This window comes from Mustela nivalis (assembly GCF_964662115.1).
Source record: "Mustela nivalis genome assembly, chromosome: 3".
In the NCBI taxonomy this organism is placed as follows: Eukaryota; Metazoa; Chordata; class Mammalia; order Carnivora; family Mustelidae; genus Mustela; species Mustela nivalis.
Window position 1 is genome coordinate 81,023,689 of NC_139022.1, and position 16,325 is coordinate 81,040,013.

Sequence of the window (16,325 nt, forward strand, 5' to 3'; positions counted from 1 at the left end):
CTATAGCCTTCAGTTCTTTTGTTACCTTGACTTTTAGCTCATTGTCCTGTCTGACCTCCTCTTAAATCAAAGAGTAATGATTGCTGATTTGACCACTGTTCTCTTCATATAAAGATGTCAGGGGTCAAGATGAGTAGCTACAGAGAATCCAACGTTCCAGGAGAACACTAAGAGATGGCTCTAAATATTTAGACATGTAACGACATGTAAAAGTAATGGGAAAGAAAAATCAAAGGAAGTGAGAATCATAATTATCCTACTAAGGTTTGAGAAGATTCAGAGATGACAATGCACGCATCATCTAAAAACCTAGAACTTTTTCAGGATACAGGTGGGAAGATGTGTTACCTAGCAATACTATGTACCAATTTAGAGTCTGCAGTCTCTTTTCTCATTCATTATAATATTAATGCCAATGGAAGAGCTCCATTTTATGTATTCTAGTTTTCCAAAAGAAACAGGAGTAAAAAACCAAGAAGTCCAGAGTTGCTCGTAAAATTATCTAAAGAACAATTTTAGCATTAAAAAAAATAACCAAATATTAACAAGATACCCCCCTACACTGGAAAGTGATTGTTATGAGCCTTTGTGCAGACACATGTTTTTTATTCACCTCAGGTGAACACGGAGGCATGGGATTGGGTTATATGTATGTGTATCAGAAACTGCCAAACTCCCCTCCAAAATGACGCTACCATTTTGCATTGCCAAGAGCAATGTATGCAAATTTCAGTTGCTCCACATCCTTGACAACCTTTGGTATTGTTAGTTTAAAATATTTAAAACAATTTTGATCTACTATTTTCTGCAGCTACAAATGAAATCACAACGGTATCTATAATTCTTAGTTCCTTTTTCCCCACTTGCTTATGAAGAATCTTGTTTTCCACCATTCAAGTGTTTTGTTCCTAGGTATTTCTTAGTAATCCTAAAGAGAAGTTCCCGTTTTGGGGGGGGGCAGCGTATGAGCCATAATCTGTCCCTCACTGTGAGCTGTGGACTCCCTCTGTGCCTCAGCTGCACCCACTGTCTGCTGTCCAACCATGTGCCCGGCTGTGTGAAAATGCTCATGTTCACATGAAGTGCTGTTTCCTCAGTGTTAAAGGGGCCAGGTTCCATGTAGCAATGGGGACACTGGCTTTCTTCTCAAATCAAGGACTCTGAGGCTTAAAGTAGCTTTGTCTTTGCCTAGAGTCTCACAAGTCTCTCAGAAATCCAGCTCTTTAACTTGCTGTTCTAACCCCAGTCTGCAGGTTGCTTAACAGCAGCAAAGGGTAGGGTTGAGGAACAGATAACGAGTGTTCCTCCATGTGACCTGTCTCTTCACGCTCTCTCAGAGCTGAAGGCACTGAAAAACTCAAATAAATGTACAAGCCCTCTCAATGTTCTTCCTCCACTTTCAGCCTCCAAAACAAAATACTCCATGCCTATCAACTCAAGGCAAATGAATGCTAATAATAATAATCATTATTAACATTATTGTTCCTTAAAAACAGTTATCCCAGCCTACCAGATCCGAATATTGAGTCTCCATATTTGGGAACAAGGGGAATTCTCTGTTTCTCATCTTATGGTCATGAACATGTAGACAGGAAGTGATTTTATTTGTGGTCATGTAACACAGAAGTGGTTGTTGGACTCAGGTATGGTGACCCTTAGGTCATCACCATGACAAGCCCCATAAATTGCTGATTTTCATATTCATTCAGTCAGTCAAAGGAAGATTCACCTCAGGGAGGCAATCATTAGTCCATTCTGATATTTGCATAAAGCAAATGATCAGCTTGCTCAAAATGGCCACACAGTGACCCCCAAAGTCTCTGTGTTGGAAGAGAAATGTTGCAAGACTTCTCGAATGTATTTCTTAATTTCTTAATAGTCATTTTGTGGCTTTGAGGTAACAATTTAGCAAGAGAGACTTTCATGTAACACTGGGAGACTTCTCAAAGGTATTTCTGGGACATTGCTTGGAAGGTTAATGAAAATATATGTATTTAGTTTTGTCAGAAGCATCCTGGTGTGTGCAGTAGGGGGTGTGCAATCCATCAAATCAAAGAATAATCAAAGGCATAATGTGAAGAAATATAATTATAACTTATACTTACTTTCACAGTCCAGACCTCACCCTTGCAACCTCCCACTTCAAACTCAAATGAAAATGAAAGCAAATCTGCTATCCTTCAGACAAAGCAGCATTAGACTTATGAGTGAGAATGTTGGTCGGGGGATGGGTCTGTGGGGAAGACTTAATTGTATAACTGAAGGACTCCACTGAGTAAACCACTCCAAGTATTATAGAATCCAGACCCAGTCCCTGTAAGGATAATGCTCCCACTGATTTCCAGACACATAATAATCCATTCAGGGAGAAAATGCTGTTCCACTCACTGAGACTATAGTCCTTATTGATTACAATTCAATAGCATTCTCACATACCCGGCAGATAAAGATAGAGGACACATTTATTCTCTCTCCTTTAGTCAATAGCAAATACTGTACTCTCTTTCTCTCTTTTTAAAAAATTTTAGGTCATCTTTATCCCCAACATGGGCTCAAACTCACAACCCTGATATTAAGAGTCACACTTCTACTGACTAAGCTGGCCAGGTGCATAAGCCAGGTACATAAACACTGTACTCTTAAGAAAATAAATCTCTGGGGACTGAAGCTCAGGTGCCCACTTTTAGGCCAGATTCTCTTTCTGCTCTCAAGGACTGGTTGAGGGCTATCAGAGATATGGTTTTTTCATAATCTTAGGGACCAGGTACCAAAAATCAAACTCTCAGAAACAAGGCTCAGGGGAAAGGGCAAGGAGTTGTGGCCAGGAGGAAAGAACATGCTTCACTGAAATCATACTTTAGGGTTCCTTAGAGGATAGAACTGCTGGGTGTTACCTAAAGTTATCACAAATCCTATTACCATCAAGTCTTCTGGACCCTGCTTACTTCCATCTTCTATAATTCTAGTAGGTCCTGGACCTTCCACTTCAGAAAGGTAAAGATGATTTGATACCCAAAGACCCCCTATCCCATGTCCTTTAATGGGGCCGTCAGAGAATCTACCACATGTCTGGAGTGAACATGTCTCAGGTGGAGAATTACCTCCTAGGAATCCTGAGAGCCCAGAACAACAGAATCTTGGTCTAAACATGAACTGCAACTCTGTTCCCCACTACTAGGTGTTTGGGCACAAAAACTGTCTTTCTGCCAAGCAGTTGCTTCAATGTACAGGTGGGCAGTCGGCTCTATTGTCATGGTGTATCTGTGGCTGCGATGGGCAAAGACTAGAGGCAGAGGCTGCTGCTGGCTAGTACCGTTATCTTCACAAGTGGAGAAGGCCAACTATGATGCTACAGGACCTAGATTCACTTCCTGGTGACCTCCAAATTAAGACCATGTCCCTACGGTGATTTTTTACTTGGCCTAGTAGAGATTTGTACCATGATTTTTCCAGGAATGACCGGGAGGGCCTTAGAGAGGCAGTAATTACTAAGAAAAGCTTAAAATGTTTTCTAAGTATACCTCCTGTCTGTACCCAGGCACTGCCACCCCTACCCCACTCCAAAACACACACACACACACACACACACACCCCAAAACCCACACACCAAAACCCGCACACCAGGTAGCAAGGCCAAGGAAAACCTTCCTGAAGCCAATCCTATTTGGGAAGATTGTCACCTGTATTCCTCATACCCAAGCTCTTCTCCTTTGCCAAGTATTGCCTTAATGAATTTTAAATATGCACCAGGAAATCATCTTGGAATTTTAAAGGCACCAGATCATTTGAATAGGGGCTAAGAGAAAAAGTGAAGAGAAGGAAGGAACAGAGTACTGAAGAAATCCCTGACCCACACAGTCAGAGTGGGCCAGGTTGCAATTTTCTCCTCAAAAATAGGCAAGACTAATTGCCTCCACCCAAAGTAATTTTCCAAGCAGCAAATTAAGAAGCTTAAAAAGAAATAAGCCTCACTCAGTATGGATTAGTAGATGAGCAACTTTGTAGTATGAGAGCCTGATTGATGGGATAGAGAGTTAAATGTGAGAGCTGGAGGCCAAGCTGATACTTTCTGAGAAATGATGAGGGAGCAGCCCCTCCCCCTGCAGTGAAAAGGAGCAATTCGGGGGTTTTCTGCAAGCCTCAGTAAGGAGGAGATTTATGTAAGTCCGAGGATTTTCTAGCCAGCCCAGCCATGCCACTTGAAATGCACCAGGGGCTGCTCCTAGAGACACTGTCATCCTGCAGATTTAGGTCAACAGCATTTAAGTAGAAAGCTTGGGATTCTGCCCATTGATCTTAAAGAAGGAGTTGCTCAGGTTTTCCTCAGAGGATCATTCTTCCTCCTCCTAAAGCAGTGTAGTAGGCAGAGAGATAAAGAAGTTCTATAAGGACTATCTCGATGGGCAAATTCCTCTGTGCTTTTCAGTCATTCCTGACCGGGTTCTTCTCTGTCCTCTAGATCCCATTAATGTCCTCAGAGTAATCAAGGCCAGCACTTACCCAACACTCATTTTGTGGCAGGATTTGTTTGGGCCTCACATTTACTTTGTTTATCTTTATAACCACACCAGGCAGTAAGTACTATGGTTATACCCATTTTACAGATGGGAAAACTAAGGTACCAGAGACCTAAGTAACCCACCCAAAGGTTTACAGCTACTAAGAGACAGAGAAGAGATTTAAGCAGAGCTTGAGGTCTTGACCATCATACATGTTTCTCTATCTGTATCCTTGCCCTCACAGTATTCTCATCTGCCTCCATGGAATCAAGCTGCTCTCTTTATGAACACCCAGCCAATCGTTAGCACTTTTCTTGGCCCTTCTGAGCTTCCGTTCTATGATTGTCTGCTGCCCAAGGTGTACTGAGGCTCACCCACCTAAATCCAGATATCTTTTTTTCCCTTAAACTTGCTTCCTATCTTTAAAACTTTCATTTTGCAATTTTTATGTGAGACTATATGATTAATAAAAGCTAACACCTGTTGGGTGCCTGTATGTGCCAGACACTGTTCCACACACTTCATATATACAAACTCATTCCACCCTCCTAACAACCTAATGAAGTAGGTGTTATTATTAATTCTATTTTACAGAGAATGAAACAGATTACAGCTAGTGGGCTGGGAAGCCAGGTTTGGGCTCAAACATTTTGGCTCAGGGCCCACACCTTAAAGACGGAGACTTCCCATCTCCCAATTTATCATCATCTACCCAGTCTCCCATGCTCAAGATCCTGGTGTCAGTCACTGACGTTTGTCTCTTTTTCTCTCACCAGCCATCAAATCCTTGTCTTACTTCATCCTAATACCTTCTTGCATACACCCAACTCTTTCATCCTGTGAGGTTAGAGACCCTCACTAGTATTTATGAGGCCTGTCCGGACCATCTCCTGACTGGCTGCCCCACTCTGATCTCCTTCCTTCCAGATGATCCTGAGTGCTGCTTCCACCTCAATTTTCCTAAAATTTTCCCTTCCTTAGAAACCCTAAATACATTGCTTCCCAAGTGAAGTTCTGGTTTTTTATAGAGGTCTCCACACTCTACCGAAAGTGTCAACTGTCGCCCATGGGCCATATTCACTCACTACCTGTTTTTGTTTACCTCATGAGCTCAGAAAGATTTTTGTAATTTTTAACAGCAGGAAAAAAAAATCGAAAGAATACTATCTTGTGACAACATGAAAATGACATAAAATCAAAAATCCAGGGTTCCAAAATAAAGTTTTATTGGCATACACTTACCCTCATGTTTCACTTCTGGTCTGTGGCTGCTTCTGAGCCGTAAGGGCAACATGGAAGAGCTGCAACAAGAGCGTCAGGCCCACAAAGCCCAAGATTATCATCTGACTCTTTCCAGAAAAAGTTTGCCAAGCTATGATTGAAATCCTGTTTTTCCACTCAGTCTCCACTACCTAGACAAACTAGTGTTCTTACCAGTATTTGAAGACATATCAGGTACTTTTCTCTCTTAGGCCTTTTTTTTTTCTTTTTCCCCTTCCTGCTTTTCTCATTCTTTGGCTTTGATTTGAGATGGGCCAAGTTTTTCTGTAAAGTTCCAGATGGCAAATCCAAATAGAACCCTCATGGTTTGCTAATTAGAGAATAAACTTGTACAAATACTTTGTGCACCCCTCAGCAATATCCACTAGAACCGAATGTAAATATACCTTATATAACAGAAATTACACCTCTAGAGATCACACCAACAGAAATTCTACCATAGGTGTGCCCAAAGATATGTCCTGGCAGCCTTATTTGTAAGAACCAGCAATTAGACCACATCTAGACCTAACATGCTCTCAAGAGTGAAAATGTAAATGTGCCAAGGTGTGTTTAAAGACTACTCAACCACACCAAAAAGAACAAACTACTTTTGTACAAAATGACGCCTGTGAATCCCATATACATGATGTTGAACAACAACAACAACAAAAACAGAAAAGAGTAGATGCTTCCGTTCATTATAAAGCTTGAAATCACATGGAACAATCCATGAAGTTGGAAGTTAGGCTAGTGGTATTGTAGCTTCAGTTGCCTAGGAAGCCCAGGTCTACGTGCCGGAAACTTTGTCGGGAGTGCTCTGGGGGTCAGTGCCTGTGAGGGAATGAAGGAAGGTGCCTAGGGCAGAGCAAGGAGATCATGATAATGCTGCCAACAAAGTCTTCAGCTAACCTGAAAAGGAGCTCTGAAACTGCTCTTTTGAATTGGATGGATGATGCCCTCAGGAGGGTGCGTGAACCTGAGTAAGGGTCCCTTTATCCTGAGGAAGTCTGCAGGGAGACTAAGCTGAGAGGATTTGGCCACCAACATTCCCAGTAGGTGGTTGGGAATGAATGCTTCATTTCTGGAGGTAACCCCACAGCATCCCCTATATGGGTGATGACTTCTCAGCAAGGGTAATGAGTGGAAGAGGGCACCAAGGTTAGGGTCTTCTATGATACTGGTGATGTTTTTTTTTATCATGTAGGCTTAGAAGGATGAACATCTATGAACTTGCATGATTTTTGCACTTTTGTACATTACATTCTATATCAATAAAAAAGATTAAGAATGAAAGGAAGGGGACGCCTGGGTGGCTCAGTTGGTTGGACGACTGCCTTCGGCTCAGGTCATGATCCTGGAGTCCCGGGATCGAGTCCCGCATCAGGCTCCCAGCTCCATGGGGAGTCTGCTTCTCTCTCTGACCTTCTTCTCGTTCATGCTCTCTCTCACTGTCTCTCTCTCAAGTAAATAAATAAAATCTTTAAAAAAAAAAAAAAACAGAATGAAAGGAAGGAGGGAGCAAGAATGTCAAGAGCTGCTGAGAGGTCAGGAAGGACAAGGACTGCAAACTATTCTTAGGGTTTTAAAGCAGGATGACCCTGCTCAGCCTTAAAAGGGCAGTTGTCTCCGGGTGGCAGTCAGCCTGGAAGGGTTGAGGAGAAGGGAAGGGATGGAGAGAGTACGGGGGTGACTCTTTCAAGGTGTTAGCCTGGAAAGGGGGGTGGTTGGAGGAGCCATTAGGGGGCAGTGAGGATTTTCTTTTAAATGGAAAGTACTTGAACATCTTTTTTTTTTTTTTTAAAGATTTTATTTATTTATTTGACAGAGAGAGAGAGAGAGATCACAAGTAGGCAGAGAGGCAGGCAGAGAGAGAGAGAGAGGAAGCAGGCTCCTTGTTGAGCAGAGAGCCCAATGCGGGGCTCGATCCCAGGACCCTGAGATCATGACCTGAGCCAAAGGCAGAGGCTTAACCCACTGAGCCACCCAGGCACCCCGGTACGTGAACATCTTAATCTGATCCAAAATATCCAAGGAGAGGAACTGATTGTATAGACGGGAGAGATAGGGGGTGGTTGGTGGGGGTTCTGAAGAATGTGGAAGAAAATGGAGTTCAAACAGAGGGTATTAGCTTTATACACAAGGAGGGCATTTCAAACACATGACTGCACCAACTATTCAGGCCCCTCGCTTGGTCTCTAGCCCTGGAAGCCTCATGTCCTTAGCTCTCTATTTACATGGAAGATTTTTATCTTTCAACAAAATCCTCTTGAGAACCATGACTGTGAGCCCTTGTGTCCCTATTGATTAGTTTGCACAATGCTTTGTACACTGGTGGTGTTCAACAAGGGTGCTGTGGTAGGAGATGAGGGCAATGATGGTTGAAATAAGAACAAAAAGGGAACTTAACCGTTTGCTCAGAGCTGACGTGGAACTTAAGGCAAGGTAGGTTAAGAAGAATTCCCTCTGAAAAAAAAAAAAGAAGAAGAAGAAGAATTCCCTCTGAAAAACTGACATTTTTCAAATGTTTGCTTTTATTTGTATAGCGTATGTATCTGAAGATGGGATGAAAGGGTCAGGGAGGTGACCAAAGTGAGCATCCCAATTCAGGCAGCTAGAAGTTGTAATTCACTGTCTCAGTTCCTTGCTTTGCTGCAAGACTCAAGAGTCTGGAGGAAGAGCTGACCAAAGCACATGAGAGACATAGCCCTTCCTCACTCTGTAAAGCGCCTTCACAATTCCACATGTTCTGAGAACTTTGGCCACTTGTCCCAGGCCACAGAGCTGTGGGTGGAAGCAGGCCTGGCATCCAGGTCGCTTTCCCCAGCAGCTCCATAGCCTGTCTGCCTCCACTGACCATGTGTTCCAGATGGACCGCACATGCTGGGGTGTGAACATGCTGGGCCAGGAAATCTACAATGTGTGTTTGATCAATGAAAGCGAGGGCTTGGTCCTTGATGAAAACCCACTTCTCCCTTGGACTTGTCTCTCCAGACATATTTGTATTATGATGACAATTAGTAATTATACGGAGTCTTTCAACCCTGAAGACCTCAAACCTTTTTTAGGTTGTAAATACACGCGTGCCTTCTGTTTGGCTTCATGAGTCACTCTGCAGGCCCAAGCCCCATGGAGGTGGCCAGCATATGGACATCCACGGCTGAAGCATGGGTAGAAAATCCAAAGCAGAGAAAGGAAAATCTGGAGGTGAAATCTTTATACCACTAATGTCTGAATTTATTGTCACAGATATTTCGGATCATAACATTTCAAACAACAGTATTCTACACAGTTTGATTACAGATTGCAGTTAATTTTCTCCTTGCCTTTTCTTTGTGTTGGTAATATTACAATTAAGTGAAAAATGAGTGCTTTGTATTTTCTCTGGTAACTGAATCAAACTGCAGCTTTCTTTGTTAACCCTTTCTTTCCTATTAACCTGGTATTGTTTGCCTTTTTCCTTTTGTTATCTAGTAAAGATGACTTCTGAGGAAGGCACCACAGCCTCAGATGACATGCCATTTGGGTTCCCCTACAGCTGAGGTGGACAGCTCCCCACCTCAAGCATGGAGACTCTATTAGGCTTCTTTCTGCCTGAGGGCTTTCTATGGCACCAAGTCCTCAATAATAAATAAGTGCAGGCCAAGGATAAGTAGCCCAGGGTTGCCCAGATGCCAAGTGGCTTTATTGAGAGGGAAATACAAGATGTCTGGTTTCAGAGTATATTCTCTTACACAGGACACTGTGACATGTCTCATACTCATGGGACTGGAAGACCAGGGGAAGCTTGGTGGAGAATGGGGCATTGACCTTGGAAAAATAGGTGGGAGTGGGATGTTTAGAAACAGGTGCAGGGCATTTCAGCTAAATGGTAGGAATATATTCTAGATGCTAATACACCTGAGACTCTGTCCTCTGTTTCTTTTGTATGACCTAATATTGCTAAGTGAGGGACTCAATTTCCATTTCAGAAAGGATAAATTAATAAAATCTACTGATTTTCCTAGTTTTCTTTTCTTTCTTTCTTTTTTTTCTTCTTCTCCATGACGCTTTGCTGCAAGACTCAAGAGTCTGGAGGAAGAGCTGACCAAAGGGCATGAGAGAACAGTATATTGTGGGAATGCAGGATTTCTTCCTTCAGACCTACTTCCAGTGGAAATCCCCGTGCAGATCCTGTCTTCCATCTGTCTGCTGGGATGCAAAGATCAATGCCACGACAGGAGGGAAAGGGAAATGTTTTTTAAAACATCAAAATGCTTGAAAGCAGAAAATCTTGTAGGGCTTAAAAAGACTTTTATCTCTCAGATTCATTTCTCCAGAGAGCATGAACCGCCCTCAGATTTAATATCACCCTTGAGTGACCAGGATGCAGCAACTGGTAAAACTATTTTCATGGTTTCTGCCAAGTCCCTGAAACACCAAGAGCCCAATTCCTCAAAAGAAAACATGCAAATGGCAATTAGGACACGTAGGGCAGCAAGGAAGGTGGGAAGCATGTTTTCTCTGGGTAAGAATCACAGGTGGATTTTACTGGCTTTGAGTTGATGCCTCAGAAGAGCAAGGTCTGAATGCTTCTCAGGTATCAAAGCTGTGTTCCATGCCACGGGACCCAGAAAGCATTCGTGTCATGCTTATCAGCTAAGACTTGGGACTCCAGGTTCCGAGCTGTGTTCACCAATTGCCTAATTACTTTTGCATGGCTCCTCTTGCTCCCTCCCTTCCAATTGTTGCAGCCGGGAATGATAACCCTGATTGTTCCAGGCTGTTTCTTGAACACTTATGGGTTTCCCTTAACTGGAAAAATACGGCGCGGCCGCCTCCCTTCTGGGACAGGGAAGAGGAGATATTTTGTAAGCTTGTCTCATCCTCTGAAACACACAGAGGGAACTCTTTCCCTGACCCTTCCCACACACTGTCCTCCTTCTCTGAATGCACAATCACTCCCTCCCAGTCCTACTCTCACCCCCAGAGCGAGAAAGAATGAAAACCTAGTCCCAGGATGAGTTTCCCTGCTGTGATGCCTCTCTTGAATTTTAACTATAGGACAAATGTATTCAGTTTTCCAGTTTCATAGAAACAACTGGCCCCTTACTCTGGATGTATATGAATCCAAGGTAGAAATGCACATTTTAATTCATCAAGAGTAAAATTCTGAGTTCCTATAAGGTAATTCTTCTTCTTCTTCTTCTTTTTTTTTTTTTTTTTTTGCAAAGACTGGTGTGAGCCAGGGCCAGGCATGGCCTGCCTTGCCATTCCAGTAGCCAGATGGCTAGTGGCCAAGCCTTCTGGTAGAGCACTGGGGAGCTGACCCTAGAGCAGGGGCCCCAGACTGGGAGAAGGCTGAGCGCTGCTTTCTGGGAACTCTTGACAAGCCTCCTCCTGCCACCCTCTGAGCAGCTGCTGGGGCACATTCATCCATCCAGAAACTGGGGCCCTGTATCATGCCTGCTTAACATTTATCTTCCTGACAAGCTCATCACGTAGGTTCAATGGGAGTAAATCCAGGCAGGGCCTCGTCCTGGTGACTGCCAACCAGTGACTTCAGTGTCTCTACCTTCGGAGAAGCCCGTGGAAACCTCCGTTTCCTTCCAAGACAAGGTTCATTTTTCTTCTTTCTAATGGGGATGAGTGGTGGTGAAAACGGATTCTTTTCTGCAGAAGTCACTTCATGTGACTGCGCCCTGGGAAACTCTGGTGTAGGTTTGGCTCTGATGCCATCATCTTTTTCTCTTCCACCCCTTCCCCTGCTTCTTAAAACAATAGGTATCCCTTGCATTTTCCCTGTCATTGTATTTTTGAGTGTGTATTACACAAACATTACAAAAGCATGAATCCAAGTCGAAGCAAAAGGCAAGAAAAGCCACCCACAGCCCCACCCCCACTGGCAGTCAAACTGCGCTCACATTTTCGTCACCCTATCCTATCCAGGGCCATATGAATATGGAACTTGACCGGCATAACTAGAGCAGAGATTCATTTTTGCATCCACTTTTTTTTTAATTGAACAGTATATGGTAGGCCTTTTTCCATGTCATCGCCAAGCATTTATATTTATCTTTCTATTCGCCATTCTGTTGGGTAAATATAATGTAATTGATTTAACCATTTTCCTACACTTCATCAATTCCAACAGTTTCCAGCTCCTTGCAGTTCCTTCAGGGAACTGTGAAAGCACTGTGCTTTTTCCCTTCAGGGCCTTTGCCTCAGGATAACTTCCTAAAAGTTTCTTCCCTATTTTGGTTTGGCCTCCAGAGGTAAGTGTTATTTTCCTGTTTATCATGTCTTCCTTGGTCTGACTGAAGCCTGGGAGTCTGGGTGGGAACTTTCTCCCCTGATGTCTTCAGCCATGGGACATGGGCAGGGGTGGAAGAGGGGGCACAGGCCTTAATCAGGAAGTGGAGAAAACTCAGTGTGCAGCTAATTAGAAAGTGCTATGAAGCAAGTCCAAACTTTACGGCTCTCCTCGAATTGATGACGGTGTCTGACCAGGCCTGTCTGTCCTCTTGCAGGTGTGTGCGCCCTCCAAGACCATATGGTTTTCGGCTACCCTGGGCCTCATTCTTTGTTCAGCCCAGGATCTTGTAACTGAATATCAGTTAATAACTTTTCATAATAATGTAGCTTGGATCAGCTTTGAGGTCCAGAAAGAGAGCCTGTACAGAGCTCTGTCTTTTCCAGACTCCTCCTGCCTCCTCTCCGGCACACCTGCCAGGAGATGTGGGCCCCACGGCTGTCCCCAAGGCAACAGTAACATCCTAAGTTCACAGAGGGCCAGCTGCATAGTCAGCAAGTAGAGACACCAGGGCACAGAGCTCATTCTTCGGCAGTAACTTGTCTCTGCTGGGATCTGCTAGGAAGGTTGGGGGTCCTATGACTTAAAGAAAACAAGGGCCAGAGCTTTTGATGGAAAGATATTTTAAAGCAGTTTACAATACACAGGCAGTCTCTGGCTCATGAACATTGATTTACAGGCACTCCCAAGAGGCCTGAGGTCACCTGGGATCTTGAGAATGGCTGTGTCAGCCGTGGAAAAAGGAATCCTCCAGTCTTCCCATTAGCTGTGGGATTTCATCTTCTTTTGTGCCCCCTCTCCCACCTCACCTTCTGCTTAAGGGGGTCCCACTGTCTTTCCTGCTGTTCCGTTTCCCCCGATTGGAGACTCCATCATGGATGTAATCTGCCTCCCCATTCCAGCACCTGAGTCTTCACCCTCCACCCAGATGTCTGGCAGTGCTCGCAGACTGCAGTGGCCAGCAGTCCCAGGAAGATGGGTGTCCCTTTGATCCTAATGGAAGCTGTCTGATCATCAGAATCACCCAGGAATTTTAGAAGAATACTCCTGCCTGAACCTCACTGCAGACACACTAAATTGAAATTTCTCAGGTGAGTGCCAGAGATGTCCTTGACTCACTATCTTCATAAGCTTGTGCTTTGATGCTTCATATAAAGCAAGGACAACATTATTTGACACACACCAATGTCTTTCCCTCGGTTTGGTAGTGGTGAGGGGCATGGCAAGGTTTTCATGACCATGGGAGTATGACCCTCCCACTGTTACCAAGCAGAAAAATGCCCTTGAAAACTGTCTGCCAGAGATGGGGACAAGGGGAAGCAGGAAACTCTTCAACTTGGCAGTCACCTGGAGAGGGAGAGATGGGCCAACTTGAAGGAATAGACAGATGGGCAGATATATCCTGAAGCCCTGTGTGGGAAACAAAGTGCTGGGAAATAATTCTGGGGTTTGGGGGTGTCTAGGATCCTGCCTGGCAGGATGTCCTCATCCCTTAAATGCTTTCCTTCACTTAGCTGGACCTATGCCAGCCAGACATCCCAGCACCCAGGGCCTGAGAGGCAGCTGAGCAAGGCGGGGAGTTTCCTAGATCTTTCATCTTCACTCATGCCACATGCCAGCAGCCAGCACAGAGCCTGGCCATGCTTAATCAAGACTCACTGGATATTAGACTCGGTATTTATTGAAGTATTGGCAGTGATCTAGGAACTGTACAAACCATTTTGCTTGTATTATCTCATCTAATCATCACCACAACCCTAGAGGGTAGATACTGTTTTTAGTCCCTGTGTCAGGGATGAAGCTCGGGAAAACTGAGATCAGGCAATTTACTCAAGGTCTGGGAAAAGAAGAGCTGGGATTAGATCCCAGGCCATGGGGTTCCTGCTTTCTCTGTGTCATGGCCATTTGGCTGGCAGGTTTTGTTCCAAGAATCAGCCCCTAAACTAAAAAACCTCATGAATCACACAGGTTTTTGTGAGTATCTTTGGTGTTTGACCACAGTGTGTGACATTGTTTTTACAGAAAAATGTTCTCATCATTCCAAACATAAGGCTTAAGAAAATCCTTCTGGAACCTAGCCAGTGGATAAAGGGTAAGCATAATTTGGGGTCCTCAGTATTACTAAACATGATCATCCTGGACGATAGTTCCAAGAAATAAAACTAAAAGGAAGCTTTGATTAACTACTGTACTGGTTCCTAAAACATCTACCTTCCCTTCCAACCCCCTTTTCTCTCCTTGTGACCACTCTAGGGACAACTCAGAGGTCAGACTGATTCTGGTTAAGACCTGGGTGTGATAGGACAGAGGTCAGATTACAAGGGAGGGATAGCTCAGCCTTCAGCAATAATTTAGAATAGGATGTGAAAGGAATGAATCTGAAAGTATGTATGTGGTGTGGGAAGGAGGGCAGGTTAAAAATTTGGGAAGGCATGGAGCCATTCGAAAGTTGGAAAGGGTAGACTTTCGCTCCCGAAGCAATGTCCCCAGAGGCAACAGTGACTTTCTGGCAATGCAATTTTCCTTTTCTATTCACCTAAAACCCCTTTCTTCTTTCTAGTTAGCAAATATAAGTGAATGCTAATAATTTCATGTTATATACCAGTCTAAACATATTGGAAGAGCCATTGGTTTATGGTGTAGACATGTAGAATCTTCAAAAAATGAGAAGCATGTGTGTGTAGTGTGTAGTGTCATAGTAGGTATTGTGTGTCTCCCTGGAAGGAAGACTTCTTGCTTCCACGTATTAGGTGAGACTGCACATTAAAGGTAAACAGCAAATATCCCTTAATATGATTCTTCTGGTACGTGTTTTCCATCACAGATGACGTCAAGCAGACATCATAAACTGGAGAAAATGCTAGATGACAAAGGTTTTTGGGATTTATTTTAAAGAAAATGATACCTATGTTCATCTTTAATTCCCTGGTAATAGGATTGGTGTTCTATGAAGACAGTAACATGTAATGATACACAGGAATCTGGACAAGGAGGACATTCTTAAGGACTGGCCAGCACACCTGTACCTGCTCTTCTCAATTTCAGCTCAGCTAGCCTGTGACATCACCATGGTGCTGCCCCATGACCTCCAACTGGTGTAGTTGGCAATAGGCTTCTGACCCCACTGGGGTAGGAGGTAAGGACTGACCTGCCCAAGGCAAGGTGGGGTTGCAGAAAGGGCAAAAGCAGGGTGCCTGGGTGGCTCAGTCATTAAGCGGCTACCTTCAGCTCAGGTCATGATCCCAGGGTCCTAGAATTGAGCCCCACATTGGGCTTCCTGTTCAGTGGGAAGCCTGCTTCTCCCTCTCCCACTCTCCCTGCTTCTGTTGCCTCTCTCGCTGTGTCTCTCTCTGTCAAAAAATTAAAAAGAAAGAAAGAAGGAAGGAAGGAAGGAAGGAAGGAAGGAAGGAAGGAAGGAAGGAAGGAAGGAAGGAAAAAAGAAAGAGCAGGCAAATGCTAGGAAGTGCTCACCAGTCCTACCCCATAGGTGGTTCCCCATCCTTCTGCCTAATCCTCTGTCAATATCCAACAACTTCATCTCTCCCATGGGTTTGTCTTTGGTTTTGTGTTAGGCTCTGGGATTCTCGATTTCCCTCTCACTTTCCAGTATTTTTAAGAACTGAGTTTACTCTGCCATATTGTTCAGAACAGTAAAGATTTTTTACTTTTGATTATTTATTTTAAAACCAGCCACATTATCGCATTACTGATCTATTTATCTGTCAAGATTGGGAGCCATTATTCGACTCCCTTAGTATAGGAAACTCTGATAATCTTATATATTTCCATTTTGAATGTAGTTCATTTTATATAGTATACCAAAATGTTTGTGGGGTTTCATAGTCTTTAAATGCAAATTGCAATGTCGATAGTATCACTAAAGCATACCTATGTGTGGAACTTTCTTTCTCAAATAATTTGTATCCTTTTGATTAGAAGTCTTGAGTCTTTCTACAAGGACATTATTACTTTTCTTTCCCAGAAGGAAAAAAAAAAAAAGTCTTCCTCTATTTGTCCTCTACATCTCTTATAGCTTGGTACATTGTGAATTTTCCTTATCCTTTCCCTGGGAATAGTGACAAATTTCTCATCTTATTATTCTCATTTATGAGTTTAGCATCTAGTTTGTTCTCTGTATTACCTGTCTTGTCTCCACTGAATCTTGAGTTTGCTAACTTTTAAAAAAATCTCAAAGCAATTTTTAATTATCTTAGATTATATCTTCTCAGATTTCAACTTGTGCATGGGTCTCATATTTTTTTAAGTGCTTTCTG

The 16,325-nt window shown here is 43.4% G+C and overlaps 1 long non-coding RNA gene across 1 annotated transcript in view; it reads right to left on the reverse strand.

Moving 5' to 3' along the window:
* Window positions 1–808: 808 nt before the first annotated feature.
* Window positions 809–16,325, reverse strand: part of LOC309861758 — a 197,387-nt gene continuing 181,870 nt past the window's right edge. Inside the window, exons 4-5 of the long non-coding RNA XR_014310180.1 lie at window positions 5,742–5,800; window positions 809–1,820 (exon numbers count right to left, since the gene is read on the reverse strand). This is a non-coding gene — a long non-coding RNA (uncharacterized lncRNA). The remainder of the gene's footprint in view (window positions 1,821–5,741; window positions 5,801–16,325) is intronic.